The 16,659-nt window shown below is 36.8% G+C and overlaps 1 long non-coding RNA gene across 2 annotated transcripts; it reads left to right on the top strand.

Annotated features, from left to right (window-relative positions):
* The first annotated feature begins 55 nt into the window (after positions 1–55).
* On the top strand, positions 56–15,396 carry LOC104143886 (uncharacterized). Of its 2 annotated transcripts, XR_011137847.1 has the most exons (4): positions 56–607; positions 5,452–5,621; positions 14,161–14,425; positions 15,253–15,396. It is a non-coding gene; the product is annotated as an uncharacterized lncRNA (long non-coding RNA). The 2 variants fall into 2 exon arrangements; XR_693995.2 differs by having other exon boundaries at positions 14,161–15,396.
* Positions 15,397–16,659: the final 1,263 nt, after the last annotated feature.

The raw sequence follows: 16,659 nt of genomic DNA, 5'->3' as shown, positions 1-16,659 counted from the left end.
CGTAAGGTTTCCTAGAGTGTTTCGCCGCTGGCTAGTTCCCACTTCTTTTCAGGCATCAAGTTGCTTTTCCTGGGGAGCTTAAGTGTGCTAGTCAATACACTTTTTTGAGGAAAGATCGTATTTTTTTTCCCCCAGGCTAGGTAAATACCGAAGTTGTTAATCTTCTGGCTGTTTGAAAGTGGTTGAACTAATATTAGCAGTATGACTAAAGCAAACTGAATTTCAGATATTCCTCCAAAGCAGCTGACTGCTATGCAGTTCGCTGGTTGGGGATCTGCTGAGTAACACCTGAAAATCTGGGTCATGTTTACCCTGAGTGAATGTGTTCACAGGCCTACTGCACTTAAAAGATTTTTGTTTAGCCAAGCCACCAGAACACATTTATTTGATGATGGCAGGAAGAATGTAATTATTCTCTAGGTTGTTCCTGGAACTGCAGGGTTTAAAATTGAGTTACTTTATTGATAAGCAACCCCAGAATTTTTATAGCATGCCCTGACCACAGGGAAAATTAAGGTGTTTTTTTTGCCCCTGACACTTACCACTGAAGATGTTTGTCAGCAACTGATTAAAGTGAAACGATTTTAAACCTCGTGGAAATGCAAATGTAAGTAATAATGAATCGTGCTTAGTAATGTTTCTGAAAGAGAAAAAAAGCTACTGGAACAATGTCAGCTGCAGCTTGTCTCTTGTTAGATATGAACTCTCTCTTGCTAATATCTGTTGGCAGGAATTACGAGTTCTTATTGCTCAAATGGTTTCTAAGGTGGAAAAAGGACATTGTTATTTCTTTTGTTCTTTTATTTCCTACCAAGAGTGAATTAAATACAACCCTGAAGTTTCTTAAGCTTCAAAAATATGTTTGGAGAAGTTTTGTCATGTAGAAGAGAGCGTTATTCTTCATCTGCTTCTCAAAGACTGAAGAATAGGGAATAAATTTAGAAGACAGACTTCTGTAGGGGATTCATTTCTGCTTATGCTTGTAAAGACATTGTGATAGAAAGCAACTAAAGTTGGAAATAGTTAAAAAAAAAAAAAAAAAAAAAGAAGACCTAACACACTAAATGTGTTAATTTGATGTGTATTGCAAGTAGATTTAGGAAGAAAGACTCCTGAGAGATAGATCCATGAGCAGTGAACAAGGAGTCATGCCAAAATGGTTATGAAACACAGACTGTAAATCTCACAGGTTCAAAGAAAAAAAACCCAGGAGCTCAGTAATATTATCGAATACTGATTTTTAACTAGGCCCTAACGTTTAAATGAAAGATCAGTTCATATCTGGTTTTAGCTGTGCTTTGGGATTCTTGAAAGATCAATTATCAGACAAATGTTGAGATTATAGTTATTCTGTATCAGAAAAGAGCTTTTTTTTTTTTTAGTTCAGACTACAAGTTTCTCAGAATATAATAGCTACATGTTCAATCATGAGAATTTTCTTAAATTTATAATCCTTTCTGTCACTGAACTTTGGTATCTAATGTACTAAATTAAACCATTTTAATTAGAATGTTTTAATCCACGGGGGGATAGGAAGGGGAAGACTGTCAGAGATTATATGCTTGTTCATTGCTTTTTATAGTAATAAGACAATGCTACATACCACATAACCTGCTCTTTCCTGACCGTTCCTTCTACTGTGGTGTATATTTGCTTACTCACAACCTGCTACTTCATTGATATCTCGCCTCCCTGCAACATGCAGAATGTAATTGTTTATAAAGAAGTAGCTTGATTTGAGGAAGAACACTTTCCCATGAACATCATTGTTGTTGTTCTTTGTTTATCAGCACAGAGAGAGACTGAAGAAGGATAATAGATAAGGGAAAAGCATACCATCATTTTGGCACTTAGCTTCTTTCCAAGTTTGCTACGTATTGCTTAAAGAAGTGACGATTTCTGTATTTATAATTGCCAGTTTTAACTCCTTTTTCTCTTGCGAGGCAGCGATTTCATAATAATAAAAACAGTAACAACATAAAAATAAACAGTGCATTAGAAGCAACTAATGTTGACATTTTAATAGCAAAACCAAAATGCTATCAGCAACTTGCACGCTTCAAGTGTAACTGAGTCTATGCAGTAATACACATGCATGAGAACATTTATGTAGCAATCTTTTTATAAATGTTTTGCGCAAAGCCAAATATATTTCTTGTCAGCTGTCCCTAGAGAAAAGTGTGAGCACATATTCTTATGTGCCTGAGTCACATACCTTTTTTATTTAGTCATTAATATCCAGTTGTTAGAAATGTTTATTTTCCACTCTTGTCCACGTACTCTCCCTAAGCTGGGCTTTGGCAACATGCATCTTCTGTGTTCTGCTGGCCATTTTTCAGAATTAACTTTGTTTTGACAGTCTGCAGCTCCTGGGGGTACAGTTAAAAAGTCCCTTTGTCTTATTTAGATATTTTGCAAAAGGCATTCTTATGTCAGGGGAACACAGGTATCTTAGATTAGCTGACAATATAAATCAGCAGGATAAAATTTACACTTTGTTGCTATTAAGAAAGATTTTGGTAGGATGGATCCTGCCTTTCTTTCCCCTGTACAAAAAATGGGGAATCTTCCACAGCAGTCAGCTAGTCCTTGAAGCCCCACTGAGAAAAACTCTTTACTGTTCATGAACTACTAGGTCTAGTGTTGGAAGGCCGTGGATAGGCATATGATTCCTTCCTACTAGCAACCTCAATATAATTAAAAATCTGTAGCATTCACAGATTTACCAAGGCAATGGGGTTCAGTCCTCATCCCTCTTCAGCCCCTCAGCTCACTAGCACCAGCAGGTGCAGGGGAGTTTCAAGCCCAGCTGGAGCAGTAGCTGAGAAGTAAGGAACAAAGTTCATGAAACAGTCGTGTATCTGCTGACCATCTGTCCAAGCGCATGAACCAGAATTTCTCCCTATGATTTTCCTAACAGAAATGTGAGAACTCTATCTATGTGCAATGTGATAAAATCAGAGCCATGTGGACAGTGATTTTCCACTCAAACTGGTGTTCTGTGTGTCCCCATAGAATTCCATTAATAATCTTCTCCTTTTTTCCCAACTTTATAATCAGAGATCTCACTATTCTTAACGGCGCTTCACGGATTCATTACATCAACTCCAGGAACATTCAGATTTACCCATAGCAAAACTATTTTAACAACTGGCTGAATATTAGCAACCAGATTTCTGGGCTTCTAGCTCGTAGTTCAAGCTAAGCCAGGAGGCCACAGACTTCTCTGTGCCAAAGCAGGATAGTTTACTGCTGACTGCTGGGTGAACACTGCTCAGATTTCGACAGAAATGACTCAGCATCTCGAAGGTCTGCCAGGACATCTGCTCACCTTCAGGGTACAGTGCTATCCTCTGCCACAAGGCAATTGCTGACACCTCTCTTGAGTCCCATATTGGGGGTCCAGTGAGTGAACCTGTTCACAGGAAAAAAAAAATTATGGTTGCTTTTATCCTCCTCACAAACTTCTAGTTTCTGGGGTCTAATGATATCACATAACTTCAGGCATACTGCCACCAATCCATTTATGTTCACGTTCATAAATACAGCAATGCTCAGTGTTTCATCCATGTTGCAGATAGTGCTTTCACAGTGGCATTGGCTCGAAGAAATAAGAAGGGTGGTGAATAAAACGAGATGGTCTATGAACTTACTTAGTGTGGCCCAAAACTGGAATTCCATTGGTCTAGGAACGAAGTCAAAATTCATTAATTATTTCATGAGATATTTTAGAATGCATTCATATACCTGCAGTGAAACCACACACCACCGGAATGCCTTATTTCTGAACCTTTCAGAGCCACATTGATTTCAAATCTTCAGAATCAGCTGACTCATGCTGCAACAATTTATTTGCTGTACTGGCACAACCTTTTCCTCAGGACAAGGTGAAATATATACTTATCCTAAACTACATCAACCGTACAAGCAGCAAAATAGTAACTACTGAAAAGTGTAGTAATCTTATTCAAGTAAGTACAAAGTCCTTAGTCAGCCCTGAGCTTAAAATCTCTGGAACTCGGAGACAAAAACACTCCTGAAATTTCCTTGTTGTCATGGCATGCTATAAAAACTCAGGGAATTGTTTATCAAGAAACTTTTTAACTTAATTTTAAACCTAATCCTTACAGTTCCAGGAACAAGCTGGAGAATAATTACATTCTTCTTGACCTCATCAAAGACATCATCCTGCCATTCTGGCAGTTTGGCAACACAGAAATCGTAAAAGTCCATTAGGCCTCTGAACACATTAGCTCGGGGGAAGTAGGATTGAGATTGTTAAGTTTAATTCACCAGATCCCTAACAGTGTCAACTCTGGCTTATCCCTTGTAAGATGTGAACTGCTCTCTCTTCCTGCATCTCTTGGCAGGAATTATGAGTTGCTATTGGTCACTTTAATACCATCAATTATCAATTTTTAGGTGCCTAAATGACTGTAAAAATCTGCCCCTACATGTAAATGATTAACAGAGAAAAGACTACAAAGTAGCAGGTTCCTTCATTAACCAAAGAGCTGCCATATGGCAAAAGGAGAGAAATGCATAAGTTGCTGTCTGTGATACCAAGGATGCTATTTCAAGCCACTTATATTCCTTCTGCATTCTTTTACTGTAAGCACCTAGAAACAAGGGAGTACGGGCGCAGGAGATTTTAGATGTAGAGTCATCCAGAGTGGGATAAGAGTAATATTTAATTGTTTGCACAGACAGATCTCATCTGCTGGTATTAGAATGCAAGAAGTTTATGCTTTCTGCTTCAGCTGTCACCATTCCCTGTAAGATCAATAAACGATCTTACAGACATTTGACAACATAACTTGGATATATGTTTCTATGTATTGCAGACAGCATAAGAGCCATAAAATGAGATTTATGACTACAATATTTGAAGTAATAATATATAGATGTAATTATTTCTGTTACAAACATTATTTTAAAATACGAAAGTCTAAAGTCCTGATTAAGTTCCTTACTCATCATTATTCCCACTAGCTGATGGTGCTACCTTATTACAACTAATTTGCAATCCTCTTACAATTTTTCTGGCACAAAAAACCTGCTGTAGATACATCATTTAAAACATTGAGAATCAAATAATTCCAAGAGGGGGACGACTTTTTTGTCTAAAACTATGTCAATTTTCATGGCAGTTCCTTTATTAAGAACTGTAACTGACAAAACCGTTAAGATTTCTTTTCATCATTCCATGAAAAAAGAAATCCTCGTTAAAAATAAAAATTTTGATGAAAGGAGCACTTTGCTCCTTTTGGATTTTCCCTGGGATTAGAGACATGACTATACTACAGGTTACAAGTTTGCTTTAAATGCGTTACCATAAAGCTCTTCAGCTACAATCACACAGACGCTAAGATTTGCGTTACCTGAATTATATTCAGTAGCTAGCCTGAGCATGCCTCTTCTGTCAAGCTGCGCTATATTCTCTTTTTGCAGTACTTTCTTACACGGGATGAAATCAAGAGATAATGCTGGAGCACTAAAGCAGCGTAGGGCATGAATCTGGAAACTTTATCAAGGACTTGGAATTGCTGCCTGGAGACAAGAATTCACCTAGAGAAGAATCAGAGTTGTTTCCCAAGGACTTCTTGGATGTCGTTTTGCAGGTACAATTTGATAAGGTCTAGTGATTAAGAATTTTAACCAGAGAGGATCCTAAAGCTGACTTCTTCATAAACAGAGAACAGAGGAAAGTTTTTCTTTCATAATGACTAGTACTCTCTTTTAAGGGTATATTGTAGGTGTTACCTGTTTCATGTGAATTCAGGGTAGTTTCTACACATAGCTGCTTGAAACAGGTTTCATAGATACTTCCTTTGAAGTTTCCATATGATCCAAAGAATCTATGTGATTCAATATGTGGTTTACCATTTATGTTGATGTTTTCCATACTTTTGGTTTTATTTTGATAGTTTGATAATTGAACATTGTCATCATGATTGCTATTAATTATAGTTTTGGTTTCAGAATCCAGAAATGAGGCTTTCGGAAAATACTCAATATTTTTTTTCATTAGCATAGGACATCCCTGTAGAGGTTGGGTATATCGGCCAGGTTCTTACCGCATTCATTAGTCTTAATAGTTCTGGAGGAATAACGAATCTAGAATTCTTTTCTGGAGTCAAGACATTTCTTGGCAATTTCAAGCTCCTGCCCTGTGAACAATCTTTGTTAGCTGAAAGTGTTTGATTTTCATTAAGTGGGCTTATTTCATTGATTTGTTTTAATTCTCCACATAACTATTTGAAGAGTTGATATGAACCTATTTCGAAATGGTCTGGGAAAAACAAGAGAAACAATTGTGAAAAATCAGGAGAAATAATGACTATTTTGAAGTTCTATTTTTCTTTCCATTGAAGTAATTGAAGCAGATTGCGTGAATTAGAAAAAAGGACACGTAATGGTCTGTCAGTAGAACATACACTAAATGAAAGTGTGATCTAACAAAGCAGTAGACAAAATAGTGTTTTTCCAATATGTTATTTGGCATACTGACAGGTCTTCTAGTTAATTAAGAGAACTGGTGCAGAACTATACTTAACATTATAGGTACTCTCCTATTATTTCCTTTAAATAAATATAACTTTCATGGCATTTCAAACATTTGCTTTTTTTAATTTTGGTAAATTGCTCATAAACAATGAAAAACAACATGACATTGAAGGAAAAATAGGATTAGAAATGCTATATTTGCATATGAAAATAATACACATTTGCCTTACCAGCTGGAAATGCTGATGCGGCACTGTTGGCAGGATGAATTTAAATCAGGGCACACTGAGCATACTTTGTTATACTTCCTTGTTTTTCTTGACTCATGGAAATGCTCTTCAGGCAACAAGACATCCTGAATAAAGTTCTAATTTTAATCAAGATCGATAAACTGATCAAAGGAAATACTGCTCATGGAGAAGTTTAATTTTAGTAAAGCCGCACTATCTTCCATTTGAGCAAAACTTGAATGTATTGCTGATGTTCCCAGCAGATCAGGATCTGCTTTATTTCAAACAAGTGTATTAGGATTAAACCCATATATGTTTCCTGCAATTATAGTTTTTTCAATAAACTATATACACATAATATGTCATTTGTATTGGTAGTGACATAAAAGGTAGATAAACACACAGTTTAAGATATATTTTATGCTTAGCTATATTAATGAATATTTGCTTATATCCTGCATCATGGGATCTTGGGTTATTTTTATAATTAATATAATTTATTGAAGTTAAAAATGTCTTTCATTTCTTTGATTTTTCATTCCTAAAATATTGATAAAAGATTAAAGGTTAAACCCTCACTTTAGACAGGAGTTTAAATATTATATTAAAATGACTTAAATTTAATCTTAAAATATTTTAATTTACATTTAGTACCTACCTTATTGTCTGGAAAAATAATTCTAATTCTAGCAGTTTCCATAACTTTTGTAGCTTAACTCTGTTTCTCAGAGCAGACCAGGTTTCATAAGTAATGGAAGGAGAGATTTTTTTGTTTGAGGGGATTGTGCAGAATTTGTTGCAAATTGAGACGCTACAGAAAGTTACCAGACTGAAAGCAAGCCTAGAGAAAAAGATCTGAAAGGACAGTGAGACAGAGGCTCTTTAACCACATACCTATAAAGATAAAATATGGGCCATGCTGATGTACAGTTTTAAACCTGTGGATTACCATGGGTTGAATAAAATCAGTTCAGACAGACAAAAATTGAAAAATTTGTTAATAATAACAATAGTTCTTTCAAAAAAGTAGCTTTAAAAGATTTGCAGTTTAAAAAATGTATATCACAAGAGACCATTCCATTTGAAATCAGAAACATGAAAAAATGCAGTGATTTTACCAGCTCGCCTTAAAACTGGCCCTTCCCAAATGGCTCCATCACTTCAGACAGCAACTAAGAGTTGGCTTCCCAAACAGCTACAGGTTTTGTGATAGGATTTGTTGTTGCTGTCTCTTTTCAGAAGAGCAGCAGTAGTGCTATTGCAACTGATCCTCCTATCAGCAAGTACACAGAAGTATTGTCACTAATTTCAGCAGAAATGACCTCAGGGCCCCCAGTATGGCTCTTCATAATGCTGGGAATGCAAATGATTTCTATTTGGCATGACAGATTTACGCAAGAGGAACCAATATTAATAAAATTAATCATATGATACAAATGCTGTTGACAGAACTGGTCAGAATATTGATGCTTGCTCTACCTGCTCTTTTGTATAACCCTCGCCTGTTTTTGACACAAATGGCAGATAGATATTCTTTCTTTCCATTTTTAGGAATTGCTTCACAGAAATTATACGCCATCCTTATCTTTTGCTTTCTTCCTGGCTTTTACAAGTGAAGCACACCTCTGTTTGTCCAACAGCAATGCACATTTCTACTCTATTGTAAAGACAAATACCCACACTACACTGCGTGACCTGCACAGCACATCTGTGTAGGCAGTTTGCTCCTATTTATAGTTTGCTGTATAGTTGTTGAATACCTTATTTGTGTTTTAATTAAGCCCTAAGCACTAGCCCTCAATGAAGGCAATGCTTTTATGCTGCATTCACACTTCTATTTTACCGTGAACATTGGTCAAAAAATACACTTGTGCAGTTGCAGCTGTACAGGCCTAGTGCTGAAGGTCAAATGGCAGTTTGTAGGCTAGATGCAGCCTGTAGGACTGATTAGTCTGCTAAATGCATATCTCTTTGGGGATTTTTGGTGTGGGAAAAAGTAGGGAGGGAGACAAGAGAGAAAGCAAGTGTATGGTGGCTGATCCAAAGGACAGGTTGTGTGACTGAATATTTTTGCATCCATATCTATTGGCTTAATCAAAGATAAAACTTCTCCTTATGAAGAGTGTATTACTGGAATTATTTTTTAGTATTTCTGTTTTTAAATTTCCCATATATCGTGGAACACAGGAATATGTTAAAAGCATACATTAAAAGGCAGGACTACATATGGAAAAAATGAGAGTGGCTTGAAAATTCAGGAATAGGGCAAAGCCCAAGTACTAGTGGGGAGCCTTAACTATAATCGAACCTCTTGACAATGAACCTAACTTTTGAGGTTTTTCCTGACAGGATTTCACGGATCAGAGTGAATGAGCAATTTAGCTATTAATTTTAAGGATATTCAGAGTTTTAGCTGAAGAGCCTTCTTTGTTAAATGACAGAGACAGCACCATCTAGTGGATTTGCGTATACTTCTCAGCATAGTTCTGATACAGACATGTGTTTTCTAGCAGAGTATTCCCGACAAGATAATTACAATTAACATGAAGAATTTGAAGGATTTTTGTGTCACTTTTTAAAGTCAAATAAATCACTAGGACTATGCACAAAGTAAAGCTAAATACTTACAACACGAAGACAGTTGTATTTCAGGTGGTACTGGCCTTTGGAAAACGCTCCTGGCAGGGCAGCAATCATCTAGTAGCGAGTGGATCAGCTCTCTATGGAAGCAGGCAGAGCAAGTCTATGTGACCTCTCCTGTCTCCATTATCCTAAGGTAGCACAGATGAAAGTCCTACAAAAGAAGCTAGACCTTCTTGCCAAGGTATAAGGCATTCTAACTAGATTTATCTCTATCTGCAAGGTAAGGAAGCCAGTACACACATTGAGAGTAATTTTTAAAAGTTCTAGGGAGTAATGGTGCATTTGACTCCCCTTTTAGAAGTTTATTCATATTGTAATCTGTAGGGAGGCCCTGGCAGAGGAGTTCTTTGAAGTACCATTTGGACATGGACAGTTACTTCCCATGCTGCAATGGGGAATTCACTTGCGCAGCTCCTTACACTCTGGAGGGACTAGTGCCATTATTGCTATGTCTCACTTCATAGTCTTTCTACATTGTTATTTGCTCTCCACCTGTAGATGAAGATAAGACTCCGTGGCCCAAGTGGCATTTTTGCTTCAAATAGTTCTTCTATGAGTTTTCTCATAGGAGAAAAATATACGGGCAGTTGTGCTGTAATTCAAGGAGTTGATGGATTTCTGTAATTAAAATCCACATGACACTAAAGCCCAATACATTTTAAACCACCTAGCCCTAGTGGCCTAATGAAAATTACATGAGAAAAGCACTAGAGCAGAGTGAAAATGCACAAAAGCAGTTGATAACTTGTGGCTAATAACTCTTCAGGAAATACCGGTGAGGCCTGAATGCAACTCATCAGTGATGAGAGATATGAGGGCCATGTAGGAAATATAGTGAAGTAAAACGGAGGAGCAGAGGCCCACCGCAAAGTCTGCATGTACAGCTTGTTTGAGCTTTATCCCTTGCTATTTGATAAAGCTACCGGAACCACCTGCCCCTGACAAACAAAATGGTGCTTTTTCTAGCCTGCTTATTCCCTTCCCCAGTCATCGTTCTTTCTCAAGAACTAACTTATCTCAGTGGAAAAAAAGTGTTTAACTTCTTATTTATTCACACAAACCCTTCACAAATGCTAGTCTAGACAATAAAATTTACATCAAAAGCTAAGTTATGGTACATTGCATGTTGCAATCCAGATTTTCAGTTCAAATGAAAATAAAGAAAACTGCTTGGTTTCCTTATTTGTATGCATTTATTGGTTTGCTAAAAGTGAAACTCCAAAGACAAGACACTACACTGCCCAGTCAGCGTGCCATTTCTGAGAAAATCCTATATTCTGGCCTGTTCATGCCTACAATAAGGCATGAACAATTGCATATTTTTATTTTGATGAAGTATAGTCCTAAAAAGATCTAAACTATAACTTAAGCACATTTCATGAAATACACTATAAAGTTACAACTTAAATGTCTGCTATAAGTGAGTCAGTCTTAAAGATTCTAAGAGTGATAATGGGGTGCACCCATTGTTAAAAGTGCACAGCTTTAAGAAAAGCTGTCGTGCATCTTGTTATTATATTGCAGACTTTCTCTCCTTAATTGTTTGAAGCAGAGGAATGGAAGTGCTAAAACTTGGTGCAGGTTTGTCACCTGGACAACTGTTGTCAACTATTGAACGAACAGACTGAGATTCATGATAAACTCTTCTGGTTTATCTCTGGAAATATGCTGTAGAATTCTGTCTAGCGATTTCTTCACTTATTTTTTCTTATACTGAATTACAGCTTATTCATCTACAGTCTCCTAAACCCTAGGGGGAAAAAATGTGTGTAACGAGGACCAGAACTCCCATAAAGGTCATCTGCTTATGAAATTGTCTATGTTCCAAGTGTTACTTCCTCTGGATAAGTCTTTGTAGTTGAAAGAATAAGTCTTTAAAAATGCCTAAGCTGTAGCTTATCATAGATAAATGAAGGTTGCTCTGCTCAACCTTGTAACTTCTGATCTCTACCTGCCTTGGTGCCTACTGAAATCCTCCTCAAGACATAGCCGCAGGCCCACTGTCCATTATTTAGAGTTACATCAGCATTAAAGAAAGGGCACTTAGGAACTGAACTGAAGTACTGTGGCATCACATGCAGTTTGGGTTTTGCCATTTATCTAGGTTGATCAGAGGTAAGCCGCTAGCTCTAGGCAGCCAGCCAGATAGGCTCGTACTTCAGACAGTGAACTGCATCAAAACCACTTCTACTTTAGGGAGCTTTTTGCGTCCCAGCAGGGGAACCATAGAAGTTTAAAGGCATAGGCAACAGGATAACAGTAATTTTACGGACTTCATGGGTATTTAATAGATGCATGCACGTGGAGAGGAGAGTGCTTAATCTCTGAGCACTGAGACGCAAGTGGTTTAAGGGTGAAAACGTTATTTTCGAACAGAACTGGGCATGTCTGCAGTGATCACCATGCTAGAGAAAACAACACGACCATGAACTGTGGTATGGCATCATGCACCCATTTCAGATTACCAGAGCATTAGGTTGGTTGTACGTGCAGGCTTCTTGACTTCTCCTCCTAGAAATAAAGGTGCTGTTTGTCTTCTGGACCTAGCTCATTTCGAGCTAGCCTGCAGATATTTGTGCCACTGATATGTATTTTGCTGTTTAGGGCCTCAGTATTTACAGCTTTGTATCCCATTGAAAGAATTAGAAAGTCATTTTATATCTTTGCTGCTTTCCTGTTGATTTGTCCTCCAGAAGTTGCTTTAGAATTCTCGTAATGTTCCCTCCTGCTTCTTTCTGTATTGCATTAAAGCTGATTTCTGGTGTCCAAAAGCACAACGTGCTCCCAGTATCAATAGGGCGTAAGCCCAGAAGGTATTCTGACTTTCTAATCCTTTACTGAAGCATCTATTTTTATACAAACAAAAAATATCTATGTAGTGTAAAAACATAGCACACAATGCATCAATAGGAATATGTATCATTATATATATTGCACTCTATATTACATATAGGGCATTATATAGTACACTATAATCTATATCTCTGGTAACTTAAACTGAAAATGTTCAGGTAGTGTCAGGAAAAAAAAGAAAATATATTTTTTTTTTTGGTATCTATGGAACGTAATTCCATTGTAACTATTTTATCCAGACTCTTTTTTTTTTAATTTTATCATAACTCCTTTATGTATACTTTATGTAAACTAACACTTCTCAAATATAAACATTGCTATGAAACTGAGTAGCAGATTTTTTAAATAATAGACTATTTCATTTTGTATCTATTCCAGATGAAGAGCCTGGCTTGAAGGAAAGGCTTTTTAAAAATAGGTTTGTGGGTTTTTGTAAAACCAGAAGATGGCAGCAAGCATTGACTAGAATTTTTTACCACTAAACCACTTCACACCTTCAGAGCAAAGTGATATCCTTTGTAATGCAAGTATTTGCTTTGAATGTTGAATGTAACAGAAAAGAGCTGATTTGCATTTGCATCAATACCATTATTCCTACACAGGGAAGTAAGAAGGCTAATCCATTTCAAACAGATTTATCCATTTGAAAAGACTAATGCTGTGAAGGGTTGTCAGTGTGCATATGCCAAACAAATAATGCAGTGAGTTGGCCAATACATTCCCTGATAATATAAAACTGCATGTATAATGATAGCTGTTCACTTACTCTCACCTCTGAAGCTTTCCCTAGCACATGTTTGGAAGAAAGAGGGTATTTCTAAATAAACTTATCAACAATTGAAAGTGTTAATGAGGACAGAATATATGTTGATTCTGGAGTGGCCGGAAGATACCTTACATGTTGATTCCAGAGTAGCTGGAGAAAAGGGTAGCAGAGATTGACATCTAAAGGAGATTACTAAGAACACCTAAAAGTGAGGACTAATTCTCCTCAGGGTACCAGCCTATTTCTAATCCTGCAGAGGCAACGGGAACCCAGCTTGGGACTTGAACAATGAACAGGCAAGTAGAGGTGTTGGAGGTTTAAGGCTCAATTGGTAGATTATAACTTGGGCTTTATACATAATGTCAATTTGTACAAAGGAAGGAGTAAATACAGACTATACTCTCTGCACTTCCTTATTAGAATAGCATGCTTGCCCACAGCAACTGACTGCAATAATTTAAAATCCTTTTTGGAAATCATGTTTAGCTTCAAGTAGGTGACTCAGCAGATCTGGCTGAAGTTGCAGAAGGAAAAGGTGCTTCCTACTTAGTAAGAGTGGATCAGAGAAAAGCTGGGAAAATATAAGAAATATTATGTGTTATTGAATGTTACTTTTCTAATATTAGCATCTTTTGAAGAGTTACAGTTTGAAGAACTGTAATGAAGATGCTTTGATATAAGCTTTAATAGTCACCAAAAATCACTTGGAAGCTGGTAATGGTTTTAAAGGCCTTCATTGTATTTCACTTCATCTGTTTCATTACCAGCCTGAAGTATCTTAATCTGTGTAGTTTCTACTCAAACAAAACCATCGCATAACTTTGATTACCCTCATTGACTTCTTATACTTTTTTCCAGTTTATCTGTTCAACGTGCTGGTGGGCCATATACTTCTGCAGTGACGTAAAAGATGTTTATCAGTGACATAATGATGCTGTCCTGTATTTCTTTGCTATTAATTCCTAACATTTGATTTGCTTATCTTGCAGTTGCTGATATTCCACTTACCAGATAAATGTTAAAAATTGTCACTCAGTATTAACTCCTTAGTTCTACTGTAGCATCAGCCCAATGCACTCAGTCCCACAGTCATACAGTGATGTAAAGAAACTGAAAAACTGCAACAGCTGAAGCTATACAATATTTTGTTTTGTGTTGCAGCAGCATGTTCCAGAGTCTGCGCTACTTCCTTCTGAAGAAAATGCTGTGAAGCTGCTGTATAGTGAAATCTGTAACAGCTCTTTAATCCTTTCCTCCATGCAAAGGGAAGAGAAGTGAAAAGAAGGGCAAAACTTGTCCTTTGTAACAAAATGCAGAATCCGTGCTTTGAGAAGCACAAATGTGGAAATATCTTAAATGAAAGTGTCACCTATCAATGATACGAAGTTGATCTGCAAAGAAAATGAATTACTATTCCTACCTGTCGGTTAGTCATTAAATACTATTGAAAATGAGGTACAATATATTTGCAAAATTAAATTTAGTTCAGGAAGTTGCATAGCCTTTGCAATCGTTCCTGCAAGATTCTAATGACCTTTCTGAATCAGGTACAAATTAGGTAGAAAACAGAATTTAGATAGAAACAATCATGTAACTTTTCTGTTAGACCAACTGTTTTAATCGTTTGAATTTCTGGTTCATCAAGTGACTGGTGAGTTCCACAAGAAATTTCACTAGTTTCCTAGTGATATCGATAGACTATAGCCATGATTTTAAATAAACCCATTACCCCAAATAAATATGCAGCTCTAAGAATATCTGTTTTTACACACCATTTTTTGCACAATGTAATTTGCCCTCTGAACAAGTCTGCTTGGAGTGATAACTGGAAGAAATGCGAAAGAAGGCAATTAACACTTTTAGTGGTCTGCTACTGTAGATAGCCATGTTAAATGTCTTTTTTATTATTAATTGCTTCATTACTGCCATAAAACAGTGAGTGCTTTCTTCAAAGCTGAGCGTCTGAAAAGTAGTGGAAAAGTACGTTTCCAATAGCCTATGGCTGCCATCAAATATAAATTAGCGTTTAGTGCTTTGTCGGCTAGCTCAGCTTCTTTTGAAGAGGTGAAGCACGCTACTTACATTGTGATGGATACACAAAATCCACTCATTTACTTGAGGTATTTTGTAGAGCTGTTCAATCAATGGGAGAAACCTGAGCTTAGTAATTGAGAATGAATGTCAAGTAGTGTCAAGACTCCTCAGTTCATAAAGCTGATAACTCCTTGTGTGATTGCATTTGTCTCTCTACAGCTGCTATGGTCTTCCTCTTTACCAACCTTTGACCGAAGAATGTCTCTTCTTCAACTGCTGGCACTGCTGCCCTAGCACTGCAGTATTTGTTTTTGAGGATCAGCAACTTTTTACAATAACTTTATAAATTAAAAATTAAATATAAAAATTAGACCTTGATTTTGAAGGCATATTGCCTCTAGCAGAAAAGAAAATCACATAATAAATGCAAATTATTGAAGCACGAGAGCATCTGGATTGGTTTCTTGACTATATGAGTGATGAATTCTCATCTCAAGTAATGTTTCGTCATTTTTCTCTCTTTCTTCTATTTTCCGATTTCCCTTTTCTATCATTTCCATTAGTATTCTCTTCCAAAGTGTTTTATAATCCCATTCAAATTAATTTCTTGGTACACAGGGGAATGTAAATCCTCTTGAGAGTGATTCACTGCGGTAATATCACAGTTTCTCACTGGATTGCTTAATCAGTGGGGAGATTATGATAGAAACCAAGGCAACACAGCTCTGAATTCATATGTTATTCAAAGGCTTCTATGCAGTAAACTGGTTTTTTCTATGCAGTAACCTGAGACAAACACGTCTACAATTTTGAAAAGAAATTGAAACTGAAATTGAAAATACGTTTTTAAAATTGTTGTAAGATATTAATATTCCATTAAATGCATGTTAGTCACATTGGAATTAGTTGACTGAACTTCCGTAGCAGCACTATTCTAAAAGATTATAAAAGACAGCCTAAAAAAGTACTAAAAACTTGTAGCCCCTTTAACCAGTATTAAAACACTTCTAGATTTTCCTGATACAGAATCTATCTCAGCTTGGAGGAAGACTTTAAGAAATAGTGCTGGAGTTTACAATTAGTACATTTTTTTAGCTTCTGCTTTTTTCCCAGGATGTCTGGTGCAAGAGGAAGTTTCAGGTTTGAAGCCCAAACGTGTTTTAAAGCCAGGGCTTACGTTTGTCAGGTCTTTAATAACATACCCTTCTCATTTGAAATACATATTGATTGCCCACATTTCATCAAAGATCTGTTGTAAGCCAGCAGACAATTACACTTAGTGTGCTGAAAATCATGCCTTCACAGAGCGTAAAATAGACTGAGACTTCCTCAGCTATTGGCCACGTATTGTCTACAATATTTCTGATTTATTTTCCCCCATTTTCTGGGTCTGTTCTTCAAATATCTTTCTTCGTTTCTTTCTGTTTGGGCTCTTTTCTCTCTGTGTGCTGCTAGGTATTCAAGCTGGGTTTAAGAGCATGAGTGGAATTCACCTCTGTAAGTCTGTTAAGTTATCTGTAGCTTCAGTATGGATGTCGCCTTCTGGGGTTGGGACACAATACCACTGCAGAGTTTACACATTTCACTAACTCATTTTCAGGTAGACTTGAGACAGAGCGCAACACA

This window comes from Struthio camelus, chromosome Z, assembly GCF_040807025.1.
Source record: "Struthio camelus isolate bStrCam1 chromosome Z, bStrCam1.hap1, whole genome shotgun sequence".
NCBI lineage: Eukaryota > Metazoa > Chordata > Aves > Struthioniformes > Struthionidae > Struthio > Struthio camelus.
The sequence above is the reverse complement of the archived record's forward strand: the minus strand, read 5'-3'. Positions and strand labels throughout refer to the sequence as shown.